We start from the raw sequence: 18,353 nt of genomic DNA, 5'->3' as shown, positions 1-18,353 counted from the left end.
AGGGAAGGATAGTTTCAGATGAAGATAATTATAGAAATTATTTGATAGACACAGGAGGCTCTATAATTAAAAGAAATAGGTATCATGTGTACAGAGGGTCACCTGGTGAAAATTATAGTTTAGCTAGGAAACATGTAACTTTTAAAACAGAGGAGAATGAGAATGTGTTGAACAAAGTAAATGATAATAATGAAAATGAACCTGTAATGATTAATGAGAATATAGGTGATGCTGATGTGCCTAATGAAAATAATTATAATAATGATGTAAGGTCACGGTCAGGAAGAGCTATTAAGAAACCTGGATACCTGAGTGATTATGTACCTTAATAACTCTACCTGATTTAATTTTAGAATACTTTTAGATAAGGTAAAGAAGGGGGATGTCAGATATGCTATCTGTGGATGGATACTCTTTGACAGCTAAGTCATGGCGGCTAAGCTTGCACTTAATTATATCTTTAATAATTAATAAAAACGTGTTTATTATCAAGAACTGTTTTATTTAATATATAAAATATATAACAATACTGTTGTAGTTTTATAAAACGTATTATGTGGTAAACTGGTTTCATTCATTTAGACACAATTAATATTAGGTAAATATATGTATGTAGATATGTGTATTCAATGATCAGACATGCTAAAGGTCTGTTTGCTGGCGTAGACTCTTCCTCTTTCCGAAGTCACAGTACACCAACAACAATGTTAACTGTATGAAAAATTACTTACATTTAAAGATTTTAAGGTATTGAAAGTACCTAATAAAGAAACTATTAGTTATTATCAATCAGATCGTCTGCTGTAAAATTCCCTAAGGCGTATAAACAAAAGAAGGAATGGAAAAAATCGCACGCTTCTGGTAAGCTTCGGTAGCTCAGTTGGTTAAAATTAAGCGATTGGACCGTAGTTACAAAAGGTCGCAAATTCGAATCTTGCCCGAAGCAGTGAATTTATCAATTTTCCTTTAATTTTAAAATTAGTACCGATAGAGATTTACGAAGCTGGGAATAAGAAAATAAAGCGAAGTACCGTTGGTCACAGTATAAATGCATGGTATTGCGTGCTAAGTCGCCGGGCGTTCAAGCGAGCTATCGTAAGTCACTAATAACGAGATCCATTGCCTTTGCATAACTGCAGTGCATATACATCCTACTAGTAAAACAGTGTCGTGCGTGTCTATCGACAAATAAGCGGATCAAGGGGTTTACCAAATGGCAATCGTTGATAAAAAACCGGCCAAGTGCAAGTCGGACTCGAGCACGATGGGTTCCGTACCATTACGCAAAAAACGGCAAAAAAATCACGTTTGTTGTATGGGAGCCCCACTTGAATATTTATTTTATTGTTTTTAGTAGGTATTTGTTGTTATAGCAGCAACAAAAATACATCATCTGTGAAAATTTCAACAGCTATCATGGTTCATGAGATACAGCCTGGTGACAGACAGACAGAAGGGTCCCGTTTTTACCCTTTGGGTACGGAACCCTAAAAATGCCAATCAGAAGCGAAATAATGTATGGAAATGATCACTTGACTTTTCGTTGCATCTGTCATCCCGATGAATTTTTAGTTTTCGTTTGGCGTTAGTCGATGTACAAAAATACAAAAAAAAATAGTTTATTTGGTTTTAAAACATAGGTAATACACAAAACATAAATGGCTGGAAACTCGATCCCATTAAGTATAAAGGTACTCGTGTCGACTCGGGAGACACCGCTCTTCCATTGGAAAATAGGGCACAAACCAACAAACTGTACTTAATTTAAACATATATATACAATTTATTTACAATCTTAGATCAATTATAATTTTGATTACAATTTATAGATCTGCAATATTTTATTTTTGTACGATTGTCATTTCAAACCGGGGCGGGTTGCTACATTAATAAAATAGATTTTTTTTATTAATTTAAAATTAATGTTGTCTTAATTTAACAAAGTTAGGCAGCTTCAATCTCACAATTGTAATCTAAACTAATACTTACGAAATTTTACAGTCAGTTGAGTTGATTTCAACTTCTATCAATGTATTTTTTTCGGAATCCAAGAATAAGGACTTAAAAAGTAAGTAGGTACTTTATATAGGTTCTTACTTATCTAACTGTTTCTCAACTGTACAAGCAATTGTCATTAATCAAAATGTGCATGTAAATGTGGCCAACGATTCTAAGTTTTACACACCCGACCTTTATTCGAATACGCATTCGGTTTGTCAAGAGCTAGTTAGACCTAGTCAGATCCATATAACAAGACCACGACTACAATAACTTACTGTTATGAACATAGCTCTAAGGAATTATAATACCAAATGACTATGCATACAACTACAGATATAAATACATGTAGATTACATAGGTGTGCAATTGCATACGCATTACAAGACTAGCACGGACACATGTCCACTTAGGCACTACATTAAGCAACCAACAATAAATATATCAGGCAACAAAATACATCGCGCGCACTGTTGACAAATCCCGCAATAAAATATAAGCATTTACAATAAAATTAATTATTATTTACACGGTGCGGTGGGCTCGCGCGCGTGGGATAGAATTGTGTGGATATGACTAAAGAACTGGACAAGTTAAATTTTACTCAGCACATGTAGTATAAAAAAAATTACAGTAAGAATATAAAAATTTAAATATACTTAAACAATAAACAAATTATAAACTAAATTAAATATTAATACTAAAGTAAAAATAAACTAAAAAATACTTACATAAAAGGACCTTCTAAATTTTGCCCCCTAGGCAAGGTGCCCATCATCACGCAGGTGGGATTCCCGCGCTGGATTGCTATGGAAAAATTATTAAAAATATATACATGTAGTATATATTTGATATAATTCATAAAAAAAATTCAATATAATACACCTGTTGTAAAATAAATATATAATGGTGGATGGCGGCAAAAAGTCGGGTGTTAAAATTATATAGGTATTTGAATTTTTCAGGTTTAAATCACCTGAAGCAAAAACAAATGGTCACATTTTGAAAAAAGTAGGTATGTAATACATGAAGGTATTACATACGTTTTTTTTTTTCAAAATGTGACCATTTGTTTTTTTAAAACAACAATAACAATCAAATAATAGTGTCCATATTTTTACTTTTTTTTCCAATAAATTGATATAATTTCTGTGCTAAGTATTAGAGTCATAAACCGAAATGTTCTCTTTGATGAAATAGGACGCCCTGTGTGTGTTTAATAACACACAAAGTAAAGAAAAAGTTTTCTCTGTAACTATTTCAAAGAAATTATTTACTAAAATATAAACTTTAACGCTTAAAAATAAACATTTTGCAATACTAACCTAAGGAAAAAGTCTGTAGAAAATAATAGTTTGATATTAATTGAATTTTGAATTAATTGAATTCCAGTACTCTAGGTAAAAACCTCAACAAATGATGAACGTTGACATCAAAAAAATAATAATAAATAGTCGTTGGGGGTAATTTTAACTTTTTAATGCTTAATTATAAGTGACTAAGTCCCGTTAAGTAAATAATAATGTCTAAAAAGCGTAATAGTACATTTCGATGCTAGTGCGGAAAGTATGTCATTACTTCACGAGTACCGAGATATCTTGCCACGAGCCCTAGGCAAGTGGCAAGACTCGGGACGAGTGAAGAATGACATTTCCGCACGTGTATCGAATGACCTTTTTTAATACAGTTGCGAAAAAATAATAAAAACAACAAGTAAGGAATAAAAACTTTGGAAACTTAAAACGCATCTTTAGTAGGTAGGAAAAGTAAGAAAAAAAACGCCTCTTCTTTGACAGGCGTTTCGGCAGCTATTCCTTTCAGTACCTTCCATAGCTATTCAGTTCCATTCAGACAACTTATTAAGAACGGTTTTTCAATATTCATTATTAAAAAATAAACGTGTTATAATGATGATGAGGTAAGTAATTAAATTATGGAATATGTATATTTTGCGTATTCTTACATTAACAGTAGGTTTTTATGTTGATTACGACGTTTAAAGGAAACTAATATTAACACTCATCAAAAGTAGTCATGAATTGGAACGAGTATAAATTTAGAAAAATTGGAAGAGTAAAAAGCACTAGTTCGCGAAAACTAAACAGCTACGTAAAGTAGCACTTTTTGAGCAACTGTATTAAAAAAGATTTTAAATCAGTGTTCATCAATAAAAAATCGAATCAACCAACCTAAAGGGCATGTCCTTGTTATGCGTGTCTTGTGTCAGCCATGCTGGAGGTCCGGGGACCCCGCGGCGCCTGCTTTATCGCACGCTGCGCGACCGGACACCTCCCCCCGCGTAGGGACACCATCATTATACCACCAACATTTATACTAATTACAACTGCTCAAATCAGGTAGTTAAACGTTTTAAGGCTTTTTACAAGGTAGTCTATTTTTATATTATCTGCTATATTGCACGCGGCGCCGACGGTCACTTCACCCCGCGTAGGGACACTATCATCACAATCACCAACATTTATACTAATTACAACTGAAGGTTCAACGTTTTAGACTAGTTTATTTTTATTTTATCGAATACAATGTATAGTAGGTATACACCAACACCACGCGCGTCAAACAGCACATTGCCTTTCCCGCGAAGCGCGTTGGCGTGGCGACACAATGATTGTTCCACTAATATTTAATTATTTATAGTATGTAATTACAACCGCTAAAACGAGGTAGTTGAAAGTTTTAAGGCTTTTTGAATCCAAAACTATTTTATGCTATTGCACGCCATCCATGCGCCTCGAATGCCTCGCTCCTCCGCAAATTGCAAGTGCTGAAATGTGATAGTTAAAATGTTTACAGTTAGGGCGTTTAATATGCATGTAGTTGAGTTCGATTGCTGTTTTATTATAAAATTACGGTACCAGAACTCATCAGCCGGCGTATTGTGGATGGTTATAAAATAACCGACACTTTTTAACACCGCGGGATTGAAAGTGACGGACACCGTTTAGTCACGCTGTCACGTAGACAAGAACGACCATCATATCCATGGTGGCGGATTAGCCACGTGGCAAAAGTAGCAACTGCCACGGGCCCCGCGCGTTTGGAGGCCCCGCTCACCTACGCATTGTGGCCGTAAAAAACCTAAGTTTCACTTCGTCCGACAAAGTTAAAACAATCCATGGGGCCCATGATAGAGTTTACTACAGGCCCCGCGCTGGCTTAATCCGGCACGATACAGGACGCTAATAAACGTTATAAACGGGACAAAATAGAAGATAAGCTCGGATATTATTACGAGCGCTAAATTTAACTTACACTCTTGGTTCTAGAGAAAGACTCTCTAAATTAGACATCCTCATATACCTCATCTTCTATTTGCGCGAGTTTTTTCGAACTACAACGTTCCCGCATTGGTATTTTTATTCACTTTATTTTTTTATAAGCGTTACAAAAAATAATCTTGTTCTAGTTTGGTAATTTAAGTTACTTATTTTAATACATATTAATCAGGCTCTCAAACTTGAAGATGTCGAATCCTGGCTGCACTTGCATCGTGTCCACCGCACAACTTTACGGCGCAATAACTCGCGGCGGCATCAGGCGTCTCTCCAGACTTTTATTGTGATTTACGCGAACATAACCATTGTGCCTTTTTAATTCTGCACGATCGGTTAGCGGTGAGCGATGTCCGTTTGATGCTGGGATTTTCTTGCTTCTGTTTGAGTCAGTTTTGGTTGTATGGGACACGTGTGCGAATTGTGCCCTCTCGTTAAAATGAGTCATGTGTATAGTATAGTTAGTGCGAAAACTGAAGATAATACCGACATGAAAAATAGTGATCATTTTGGAAAAACTTTCTAGGCTCTAGGCAATGGCTACTCCCTCTGTCGATTAGTCTATCTGTACGTCTGTACTAGCCTTTCTCAGTTGTCCTTAGTATTTAGGGATTTGCACGAATTACACGGGTACTTACAGAAACGTAGTAACGTAAAATAGGTACTTATACTGCATTTTTTGCTTCGATTCCATGCTGTTACATTGGTCTTTCAAAAATAATCAAAGGATCGCTTTGCGATTACTAAGATAACGAACAGTAATATTTTATTACCACAAAATTCCAAAAAAAAGGCAAGATCCATCTCAAAAACATCTCAAGCATTTATTGGAATTATTTTTAATACCTCTTGCATTTTTCCTATAAAATTTATTCAATTATCTCCGCTTTAGATCGAGCTAATTCTCATTATTAATGGCCGATTAAGATTGAATTTCATATAGACTAATGTTTTAAAATACGATTATGCAAATATTATTAGTTCTTAATAAACAGTTTAAATATTTGATGGGCTCCACACGCCGAGCGGCCGCCGGAGTGCTCAACTAATTACAATAAATACAACAACACATTTGAATCGATCACATCGAAAAGTTATTCGTATTATTTATCGAAACTAATAACCGTGATGTACGGTTATCGGTGTGTATTTTTTTTATTTAAACGTATAATATAAACAGATATACGCGTTTGTTGGATATCCGTGGCGAGTCTCACACGATCGAGTATTATTTATGACGTTTATTGGAGCGCCTGCGCCGTATAAAGCATTTCCCGAGGCGACACAGCGCCGGGCCGGGGCCTATTCTACAATCTGATCGTTCTCATTCATTTCTACTTAAATTACGAATGTCGTGGATCTTAAATAGCCGTCCGAGTTGAACGAAACCTAGAATTGACAACGTTACGTACTTTTGATACCATATTATCGCTATTTATTTATGAGTACCTAAGGTGTTAACAGTTCAGTTTTTTTTTAAATTTTATAACAGCATATGTTTCACAGTAAGGCAAGCAGTTGTTCCAAAAAAGGTATATCTATTAAACTTGTTTTTAAATTCCCGACAAACATTATGAACGAGTATTTCGATAAAAAGCCACATGCAAAGAGGATGTAATAGGATAGAGCGGTACATCGTAGTAAATTTTGTAACCACAGTAAATTCACTGCCATTTTGTCGACACACTAAAACTATAAATGAAGATTTATAAAAATACGATGAAATTTATTTAAATATGGATAAATGATTTTAACCCATGTTCTTTCACTGATATGCGTTAAAATTGTTAAATAAAAAACAAACGAAACCGTCAACGCCCTCTATACGAGAGTAGGCCAAAGGTAGTGGCGCCATCTGATCGAAAATCAAATTTTCGTGGATTTTCGTGGCACGTTTTTTCCTTAGACTGTTACGGAGTTATATCTATCTTTGGCCACATGTAGCCACAAGCCACAAAGTGATCAATATGGTTTCCAGAATAGAAGCCCATGCTAAAGTAGTTATATTCCACTTACATAACTTTATACATAATGATGATTCCGTGATCTGATTGAATATTCAAGAGACTTACCTATATATTAAGTATGTACACAACTTTAAGGTAAAAATATGCAACACTGTTGCTCTAAGCACAGAAAAAGGGCGTATATTCGCTGCATCGATTCGTTATTTGAGAAGAACGAAAGGGCTTTTCATAAGGAAGGAAGTGATCGCGTTTAAAACAACTTTCTTGGGAAATATGTTATTGAGGCTCATTTTCGTGAATTACTTTTTTAATATTTTTTGGACGCGCTAGGAAAAAGGTTTTAGTGGTAATTAAAAAATACAGCTAGAAGTAGGTACGTCGTTTCCGAGCAAAATAACTATAAGTATCTACTGACTCTACTGTATTAATTTTGTTGTTCTTGTTATTACTTGTCGTGATTGTTTCACCGGATGGTGTCATCGGAAGATCAGCGCTGGAAGTCGCCAGCAACATGCTGAGGTGAGACCATTTCGTGGCACTTTCTCCTTTTTATGTTTCACACTGTTTTGTATAATTTTCTATTCTGTGTTTAGATTCTATTCTGTATATGTCTAAAAATGTCTATATGGGTACAGACTGGCGGACATTTCGTTTTCGCCTAATGGTTGCGCAGACTATCGGATTCAGATAATTTTTATGGTATCAAAAATAACAGGTCCTAAAGAACTGTCATTTTTATTTCTTGCTGACAGAATAGTCTAGGAAACAAACACTTTATTAAAATGTAAGTCAAGAGCATCTTTTAACATAATCAAACAAAAAGGTACATAAGTGGAACACACCGGCTTGTTCGGCAGACTTATGTGGATAATTCACGTCAACATTACACTTTATTAAGAGTTAGTTATGCGCTTCGTGATGATATCGACTACAATTAAATATTAATACGTGTTCTAAAGGTCGTAGGCGCACGATTTATCTCATTTTAATGGGTGTTTAGTAACAATTGTGTAAGCTAAACGTGCAGAGATGATTAATTTCCATTTGCCCTTTAGGGCATCGAAAAAGTTCAACGACTAAAATTCTAAAGAGTTACACGGTTAAACTGACTCTTGCTAATAATTGTAAGTATGTAGAGACTTTAGTACAAAAAAAATGTCTATAACCTATTTGTAATTTTATTTTCTCCTAAAACGTTTTCATAAATCTGAATGCAGTAGGTAAATGCTTAATGTACCTTACTAAATTACATATTAAGTAAGTACCTCCGTTAAATGGAAGATAATTGCATTTAAAATTTAATATGATATATTAGCACGTACTTGCCTACAACATGTTACCACAAAGTAATAGTACATTACGATACAAGTGCGAAAAGTAAGAAATTTGCAACGAAGGCAATAAATTAAAAAAACGACCGAAGGGAGTGTTTTAAATTGACACGAGTTGCGAATTACCTTTTCGCACGTGTATTGTATTGGCCCTATAAATTTTATATAGTTCTAGTCAAACATCAAACATTTATTCAGCAAATAGGCCACAGGGGCACTTTTACATTTCAATTTTTACAAGCAATAAAATTAACCAAAAATTACAAAAAACAATTACAAATATTGGAATCAATAAATTTTATGGAATCAAAAGTTACCGCACTAGGCCCACTAGGGCGGTAAATTATTAGCACCACTGCACTGTAAAATATAATATATTACATTCAGAATTCGCTAACTTCCAACCCAGCCCTCCATCATGCCTCTTTAAAATCCATTTAAATCACTTAACGCGCTGTATCATATCAGAATCTCAAGCATTACGCATTCAGAGAAAGCGCGTATCAAAAAAGTATGTGTGTGAGTTTGAACGAAAAAAGTCAATTGATTGCCTCCTCACGTACGTAAATATGTCCGCGCGATCTCATAAACTGTAAGCGGATATTTTAACAGCGTCGATATTTAATATTTATTATTTTATTCAATATTTATTGTGACACCGACACCCAATATTATGATCTTGTGATTTGTATGTATAGTCATGCTTTAGTGTTTATATCACTTCTCGTGTAAGCTCATTGCTCACGTCACGATCTAAGGTGTTTATGCACTTTAATTATTACTAATTGATTTAATGCCGCGTGCTGCTATGTTTTGTTGGATCCAATGGTGTAATTCCTGGCAATATAAGAATATATATAAGAATTTGTTTAGTTTTATAACTGGGCAAACTTTTCAATCGCGGATTAATACCATAAGCTTAACTTTCATTAAAGCTCTCACCTTTGTCTCACAACACAACTTCCTGATTTATTTATGGCAGATAGTTTAAAAGAGATACATATGTTTCTAAGGAAACCCGATTCACATCTATCCATTTTGAGTTTTTTATTTGATAGTATACCTAGTCTCGCGATAGCTTTTAGTTTCGTTGTTCTTTCTGAGGTAATGTCCTCAGGTTTTTATTTTTTACACCAATTGAAAGTAAGATGGTGTCTGTTCCTAACTTCCTACTAATAGAAAAAAAACCTGAATCGCGCTTTTAAGATTTTCTCGGGATACTTATTACCATAGGCTCATACAGGCCATACAGCTTTATTATTTGGGAATGAAACGCGTTAATAAAATTAATTGCGATATTTTACAGATGATTCTCCTGATAAAAAAAGGAAACTAAACAATTAAGGGATTTATATACATACCTACTTTTAAAATAGCACGTTTTGGTATAGGTACTTATGAGTCAACTGCAATTTGAATTAGTACTTTTGTGCCCTATTAGTTTTTTTTGTTTTCTTCATATCTTTATATTTTTTGTTAATAACTAGGTTGCGTCTGCGCTTCTCTACTTGGGGACTTGACCTACTTATTTGCATGGGAAATTAAAAAAAAGAATATCCCTTCTTCCTTAAAATTGTATGAACTTACTCCTAACAAATTTGGGACGTTTGTATGTAGTACAAACCTTGTACATGTAACGTACTCGCTGGTCGAGGTCGCGGGGCGATGGTCTCGCCGGAAGATCAGCGCTGACTTTCGGGTTAGAAATGCAGAGGCGAGACCATTTCGTGGTAAACTTTAACTCTTGCCTACCTATTTTATGAATGTTTGTAGTTTTAGTTATACCCTTGTATGTCATTTTAGTTTTAAGTTTCATCATCATCATCATCATCATGTCAGCCGATAGACGTCCACTGCTGGACATAGGCCTCCCCCAAGGCTCGCCACTCCGACCGATCCTGTGCCGCTCGCAACCACCGATTTCCCGCGACCTTCACCAGGTCGTCGCTCCATCTTGTTTAAAGTTTAGTTTTAAGTTTATCACGAATAAAACATTTGATTCTGATTTTAACGTATTATTAAACGTCGAGTACTGTCCAGTCACCAGCAAAATAAAAATACCTACTTTTTATTTTATTTCAAGTTTTAGATAAAAATAGCTTAGTTAGGTAGGTGAGTGAACCGTTTAAATATATTTAATACAAATAGGTACTTAACTAAGTAGGTATTTAACCTACACTAACACTAGGTAGGTAGGTGTAGGTTTTTACACTATGCGATTCCTAATGTTATAAGTGAATTCTACGAGTCGGATCATGCTAAATTTTCATGCCAGTGCTACTACGTCAAGTACAGAGCTTTTAGGAATATGTAAGTATGCGTTCTTAATGCCAATTTTGTGCAAAGTTAGCGTGGTAGAGGGTCTAGCGAGCTTCGGGACATCGTCCGACTGGATTCTCTGTTTGTTGACGCACTTATTTCAATCCCACGATAGCCTAATTGTGGCGCGTAACTCGGTGGACGACCCGAGACATTTACGACAGCACAAACAATGACAGACTTAATAAATCTTCCAATACTTGATTCCTTCTAACAACTGACTAAATTAGATTCTAAAACTATAAACATAAGAGCGTTAAAAGCGATCTAATCAAACCCAACTATACTAACATTTGATTTCCGGAAAGCTATCGAATCAAAGCTATTCTTACGCGAATGAGGAAGCCAAGGATTTCAGGATAGTGATAAACTGTTGTAATTTATAGATCTTTAAGTTTTAAATGTCTATCACAGTTTAGTGGGTAGTTAAGTGGAGATTTGTTGGTGGGTCTTGTCACGTGTGCATTTGGTGATTAGATTGATTGTTTTGTATAATGTCAATATCCAGAGAGGAAAATGGGGTCTACATTTGTATTTAGAAGCGGCTGTCCCTTTTCCTCTTAAATAACTAACTGAATTATAAAACAATATATATTTATAAACTTAATAGTTACCGGGTGAAGTTCAAAGTCAACATGGCGGATCTAATGAACTTACACAACCAACTATGGCTGCGTCACTTTCGTTTGCGATCAGAAAAAAAATAAACACGCGAATATCTGGACAAATACGGCTAATTATGTGTACTTATCGACCTTATCGTACACACATACCATATATTTGTATCTCTTAAGCAAATTAATCGCTTGCGCTCATTAAATGAGCAGACCGAACCAGCTACTTTCAACATCCCTGGCAAGCTCGGTTCTCCATACAAACGTAGTTACGCTCTCATTTTTAAACGAGTAGCTAGTTTGCTCTGAAACTTTGTACTTACAATAGGATATGGTATATCTATGTCTGTAATTAGTTTATAGTATATGAAGCTTCAGATACCATAGTTAAAAAATACAGCGAATTTAAATTTTCATACAAAACTTGTTTTTGCTCTATTTCGTTTGTTTTATAAACTGGAGCTATATGAACTAATTACAGACCTAGGTGCCTAGATATACCTCATGTCATTGTAAGTCGAAAGTTTCATTACAATTCAGCAGGTGGTTTTAAAATGAGAACGAAACTCGTTTGTATGGGAAGGTGAAATTCGGCCGAGCTTACCGGGGACTGTTAAGTAAACAGCGGGTAGCTGCAATATAAGACCTGCTACGACCAATCATTTATTATAATTTAATAGCCAGTGCTGCAATGCTACTAATTGCATAGTGATTCTAATTCTCTATTAGGTTTGTCTGGCATTTATAGCGCTAAGAGTCGTAAGGTTTAATAGAATATTAGCGACATTAATAAATTCTACGTGGGCAATGAAAAGCGTTGATGAGAAAAGCTTTTTTAATACAGTTGCTCAAAAAGTGCTACTTTACGTAGCTGTTAAGCGTGCGGAAAGTTGCTTTTTACTTTTCCAATTTTTTAAATTTATTGTTCCAATTCATGACTACTTATTGATGAGTGTTAATATTAGTTTCCTTTAGACGTCGTAATCAACATAAAAACCTACTATTAATGTAAGAATACGAACAATATACATATTTTATATTTTATTACTTACCTCTTCATCATTATAACACGTCTATTTTTTAACCGACTTCAAGATTTCAAAGGAGGTTCTCAATTCGGTTGTTTTTTTTTTTTTAATGTTTGTTACTCCATAACTCCGTCATTTCTGGACCGATTTTGAAAATTCTTTTTTTGATTGTAAGTATATACATACAGATTGGTCCCGTTTTTGTCAAAAAGCAGTTCTGATGATGGGATCCATGACGAATCGAGGGAACTCCTCAAATGTTAAAGGCATACATATAGTGATTTTAGTATTTTCATCACCAAATCAAGCACTTACATTTAAAAAGTGACATTTGATGAAGTGGAACTGCTGATGATGATCAGAACGGAACTCTTCAATGACGCATAGTTCACGTTTGGCGATTTGTCCTCTTCGTTATGTTTGTTAAGCAAGTTAGGTTTTCAAGAAACATTTTTGTCAAGCTCGAGTTCTGATGATGGGATCCATGAGGAATCGAGGGAACTCCTCAAATATGAAAGGCATACATATAGTGATTTTTGTATTTTTATAAACAAATCCAGCACTTCCATTTTAAAAAGTGACATTTGATGAAGTGGAACTGCTGATGATGATCAGAACGGAACTCTTCAATGACGCATAGTTCACGTTTGGCGATTTGTCCTCTTCGTTATGTTTGTTAAGCAAGTTAGGTTTTCAAGAAACATTTTTGTCAAGCTCGAGTTCTGATGATGGGATCCATGAGGAATCGAGGGAACTCCTCAAATGTGAAAGGCATACATATAGCGATTTTTGTATTTTCATCAACAAATCCAGCATTTACATTTAAAAAAGTGACATTTGATGAAGTGGAACTGCTGATGATGATCAGAATGGAACTATTCAATGACACATAGTTCACGTTTGGCGATTTGTTCTCTTCCTTATGGACCCAAACCCAAACTTGGACCTGGACTCGGACCCGGACCCGGGTCTGAACATGGACCCCAACTCGGACCCGGACCCGGACCGAACTCTGACCCAAACCTGGACCCGGACAGCCGGACACGGACCCGGACTCGGATCCGGACCCAGACCCGGACCCGGAAATGCTACTAGAAAAGTGGGTTTGGTGGGTGGGTGTGTTTTGAACTGCGATTCTCACAGAACAGAACTGCTATCAGAAAAGTAGGTTAGGTTAGGTTAGAGCTGTGACCCTTACAGAAACGAAATGCTACCAGAAAAGTAGGTTAGGTTAGGTTAGAACTGCGACCCTTACAAAAACGAAATGCTACTAGAAAAGTGGGTCGGTTTACCTCCTTTTCTACATAATTAGGCAAAAGATGCTGTCTTTTTCATTTCATTGTCTGGAATCTAAGAATGCTTTCAGCGGCATCCCCCATTGAAGTCGGTTTTTTTTTCTTAAAAATTATTTATATATTGAATATTGAAAAACCGTTCTTAATAAGTTGTCTGAATGGAACGGAACGCCCGTCAAAGAAGAGGCGTTTTTTCTTTCTGCTTTAAGTTTCTAAAGGCAACATTCGATATTGTTTTTATAAATGTACGATACAAATAATCGTAATTAACGATATTTGTGTAATAACAGTACAATGTTTTATATTTACAATTGTTTCTGTCTTATAGAACATGCATTTAAAAAAAAACTCATTGAAGTGGGTTCAATAATCATAACACCCAGCTAAAAAAACACCTCTTCATAATGTCAATGTCAATGATGTCACAGAATTAATAATATAAAAGTTTCGAATTCCTTACTTGTTGTTTTTCTTATTTTTTTGCAACTGTATTAAAAAACGTCGTTCGATACACGTGCGGAAATGTCATACTTTCCGCACTAGCATCGAAATGTACTATTATATTATTTAAAGGATGATTCACGTTACGTGCTTAGGACGGTAGGAATGCGTCTCGGCGCCGGCGTGTGTCAAGTCCGAATGTTATATATATACGGTACAGTAGATTCAGCCAATAGAGTTTTTGGAAAATCGCAGCGCTTTTTAGGGTTCCGTACCTCAAAAGGAAAAAAACGGAGCCCTTATAGGATCACTCGTGCGTCTGTCTGTCTGTCTGTACGTCTGTCACAACCTATTTTCTCCGAAATGACTGGACCAATTAAGTTGAAATTTGGTATACATATGTAAGTTTGTGACCTAAAGACGGACATGTAACGTAAACAAACTAATTTGAAACATGGGGGAGTAAATGAAAAAATAAAAAAATAAAGTTTTTCAAACCATTACCATGTTTTTTTACCATGTTTAAGCAAATAAATATTTCATTTCATTTCATTTCAAACTATATCGTGTTCTCTTTCATTTGATATGTAATCAAATGAAAGAGCTCATTGTGATAATCTCAATTTTTTTTAAATAATTTTAGGATAAACAGTTTAGAAGTTATTCAAGAAAATAGGCAAAAAAATTCATGGGGAATGGGAATTAATTATCTCCAAAACTACTGGGTCTAAAATTAAAAAAAATACACAAAATAGATCTTTACCTATAGATCACAGGAAAACCTATTAGAAATGTGCAGTCAAGCGGACTTAATTACTTAGTTTTTTATCCCTATGGGTTTTTAAATACTTTGTTTAAATTGTGTAATGTACGGAACCCTTGGAACGCGAGTCCGACTCGCACTTGGCCGGTTTTTTAAATCACAATACGGTTGCTAAAAAATTAATTAGCAATAATATTTTAAATTAAATTTGAGTTTACTTCTTTACATATTTTCCATTATTACGAAAGAAAAAGGATCTGAGTGAGGTTAGTTATTAGGAATCTAATTACAAATCAGAGTTTAGTTTACAGATTGAGGCAGGTCCCAGTGGCGATAGAAGTCAATTCTCACTGGGCTTGCCTTATTGATCATAGTTGAGCAACTTGACCTGCAGTTATTGAGGAAATCACAGGCTAAATTAGCTGCGACTTGCCGGGATATATTTACTAGGCTGTGCTCCCCGACTTTCTAAGTTTCTAATATATAAAAAAATACCAGATCCGGGAATTCTCAGTTCTAAAATCAGAACCGGCGGGAGCATTCCTTACCTAATGGTTTCTTATGTACCTAAGTACATAACTATAAATAAGTATACTTGTATAATTGCCATATATAATCTAACTACTTACCTACCTAAGTCCTAAGTCCTACCTACCTAAGTAGTTCCCAACATCCCATCATAATAAATTGCATTAAACGTAGCCATAATACTGTTCTAATTTGAGTCCTATTCAATTGTAATAGAGTATAAAATGAATATAATTAGATCATGAGTTCCGTTCTTTTAGTTTTTGACTATAATATGTGCGCACACGTGCAATGGATGAAGGCACAGCTGCCTATAAATCATTATTAGTGTAAACACGAATAAGAATGTAATAATTCACGTAAGTAGCCATAAATGCTTACTTTACTTAAAACCTATTTGATAATTTGCTGCGTAGTACTTATAAATTCGAGTTTAAGCAGCTATGGCAGCTTATTTGTAAATATCGAGAGAAACATTGTATTAAGGTAAGATGTAATCAACGTAGGTACAACGTACCTACTTAATATCTATTAACTATGAATTTTCGGATTTTTTGATAGACTCGGAACTAGGATTGAAACCAAAAAAAAATTAAACCCCCGCTTTACCTATCGAAATAAAATTTTCTTGTTGGTATTTCGTGAACTTGCTTAACATAGACCTTTAAAGGATGACTCACGTTAGACCATGCCGTGTCCGGGCCGGAGCTTCCGGCGCTTCGTTTTCTATGGAAAGCATCACGTGATCACCTGTCATGTCATAGAAAAGTAAGAGCCGGACGCTCCGGCTCGGACACGGCCCGGTCTAACGTGAGTCATCCTTAACTTGCTTACCTGTTTTTTTTTTTTTTTTTCATAATTGCAGCTTTCTAATAGTAACGATCTAAGCCGCGTATCGTATCTGATATTACCTAATACGAACCTACCTCCCTGAATCTTTTTCATGTGAAAAATTTCGCAATTATGCAAACTTTCCGTCAACAACAGCAGTGACACGAACGATTAGCCAAGACTACAGCTAGAACTCTGACTAGACTGTCTTTAACTTGCTTTTTAGGGTTCCGTACCCAAAGGGTGAAAACGGGATTATTATTTATTACTAAGACTCCGCTGTCCGTCTGTCTGTCTGTCACCAGGCTGTATCTCTTGAACCATGATAGACAGTAGAAATTTTCACAGATGATGTATTTCTGTTGCCGCTACACCAACAAATACTAAAAAAATCGGAACCCTCGGTGGGCGAGTCCGACTCGCACTTGGCCGGTTTTTAATTTATACATCGTATATTAAGATTAGTTTATTTTTCGCATTTAAACTATCGTGAGACATATTTAAAAAAAAAATCCAAATACTCCAAAGAATCCGAAACATGTCGCCAAAAGCGACTAAAAATAATAGTGAGTAAAAACCGTACTGATAGTTTATTTTTATTGTAATTAACTTTTTCTTCCGAAATGCTAGGGTTCCTATGATATCTAATATTTCGTTAAAATTATATGTAAACGACAGAATAATTCAGTGCATAGTTACTCAGATTTAGTAGAGGTAAAAAGTTGCCACTTTCGAGGTTATAAAATATCTAATCTGAAAAAAAAACGGGCTATAGTGGACGAGGACAGCCAAAATTCCAGCGACTCCCAGTTCTCAAAACATAATATGTATGTTGGTAAGTATCTTATACCTACAAGTAGGTGGTCGGTATTAAGTAAACAGTATCGTAATGATTCGATCTATATCGGGTGAGGCCGATACTCCGCAGGTGCTTGCTGACAGTCAAAATAAATTCATCCGTAATCGATTTTAGAGCTTAAAAGCGATGCTATTTCGGGTTTAGTTTGTCTATGAGAAGATGGGCTTGTGAAGATTGATTGCATTAAGATTAGGTACCTAGAGGTATCTAGATAGGGGGTAGGTACCTATAGGTACATAAGAGTAGGCTACACAGAGCGTAAGTTACATCGATAATGGATACACGGAGTCCCCATACACCGACATGATTCAATTATAGTTGCAGGAGATATTATTATAAAGACACTATTGTAAGCAATGATTGCCAGGATTACTTAAGGGTCCCCAGCAAGCTCGGTTCTCCATACAAACGTAGTTCCGCTCTTATTTTAAAACGACTAGCTAGATTGCTCTGAACCTTTGTACTTAAAATAGGATAAGGTATATCTATGTCTGTAATTAGTTTATGTAGGTTCAGATACCATAGTTAAAATAAATCAGCGAATTTAAGGTTTTCATACAAAACTAATTACAGACCTAAGATATATATACCTCATGTCATTGTACCTATATGTGCAAAGTTTCATTACAATCCAACACGTAGTTTTAAAATGAGAGCGGAACTACCTACGTTTGAATGGGAAGGTGCAATTCGGCCGAGCTTGCCGGGGATTCTTAATAAGTCAACGGGATACAATTCATGCAATGCACCTTATGCACCCTATAGGAAGGTTTTTTAAATGTTGGTTTTTTGTATGAAATATACTTACGACTCAGACAGACGAACGTAGGTAAGTACCTATACTTTGATTGCTTTGACTTAAATTAGAAATTTTATTTGTAGCAGAGTAGGAAGCAGAAAACCTGAGATTTTAATATTAATTATAGGTAACAGGACCTTTATGCGTTCTGGGAAAAAACTTTTATTTACCACACACCACACCCGACGGAAAAAGTCGTCTTTATTCTTTGAATAAATTTTATTTTAATTGACTTATTTTTTCCATGCTACCACTCGACTTTTTCAATGTTAAAATCTTTAATTTGT

General features: G+C 35.3%; 1 protein-coding gene across 1 annotated transcript in view; it reads left to right on the top strand.

Annotated features, from left to right (window-relative positions):
* Positions 1–18,353, top strand: part of LOC134747993 (inositol-tetrakisphosphate 1-kinase-like) — a 110,333-nt gene that overhangs the window by 53,026 nt on the left and 38,954 nt on the right. The gene's annotated exons all lie outside the window — the stretch shown is intronic.

Source organism: Cydia strobilella, chromosome 15, assembly GCF_947568885.1.
Source record: "Cydia strobilella chromosome 15, ilCydStro3.1, whole genome shotgun sequence".
NCBI lineage: Eukaryota > Metazoa > Arthropoda > Insecta > Lepidoptera > Tortricidae > Cydia > Cydia strobilella.
Note: the sequence above shows the minus strand (reverse complement) of the source record. Positions and strands in the feature narration are given on the sequence as shown.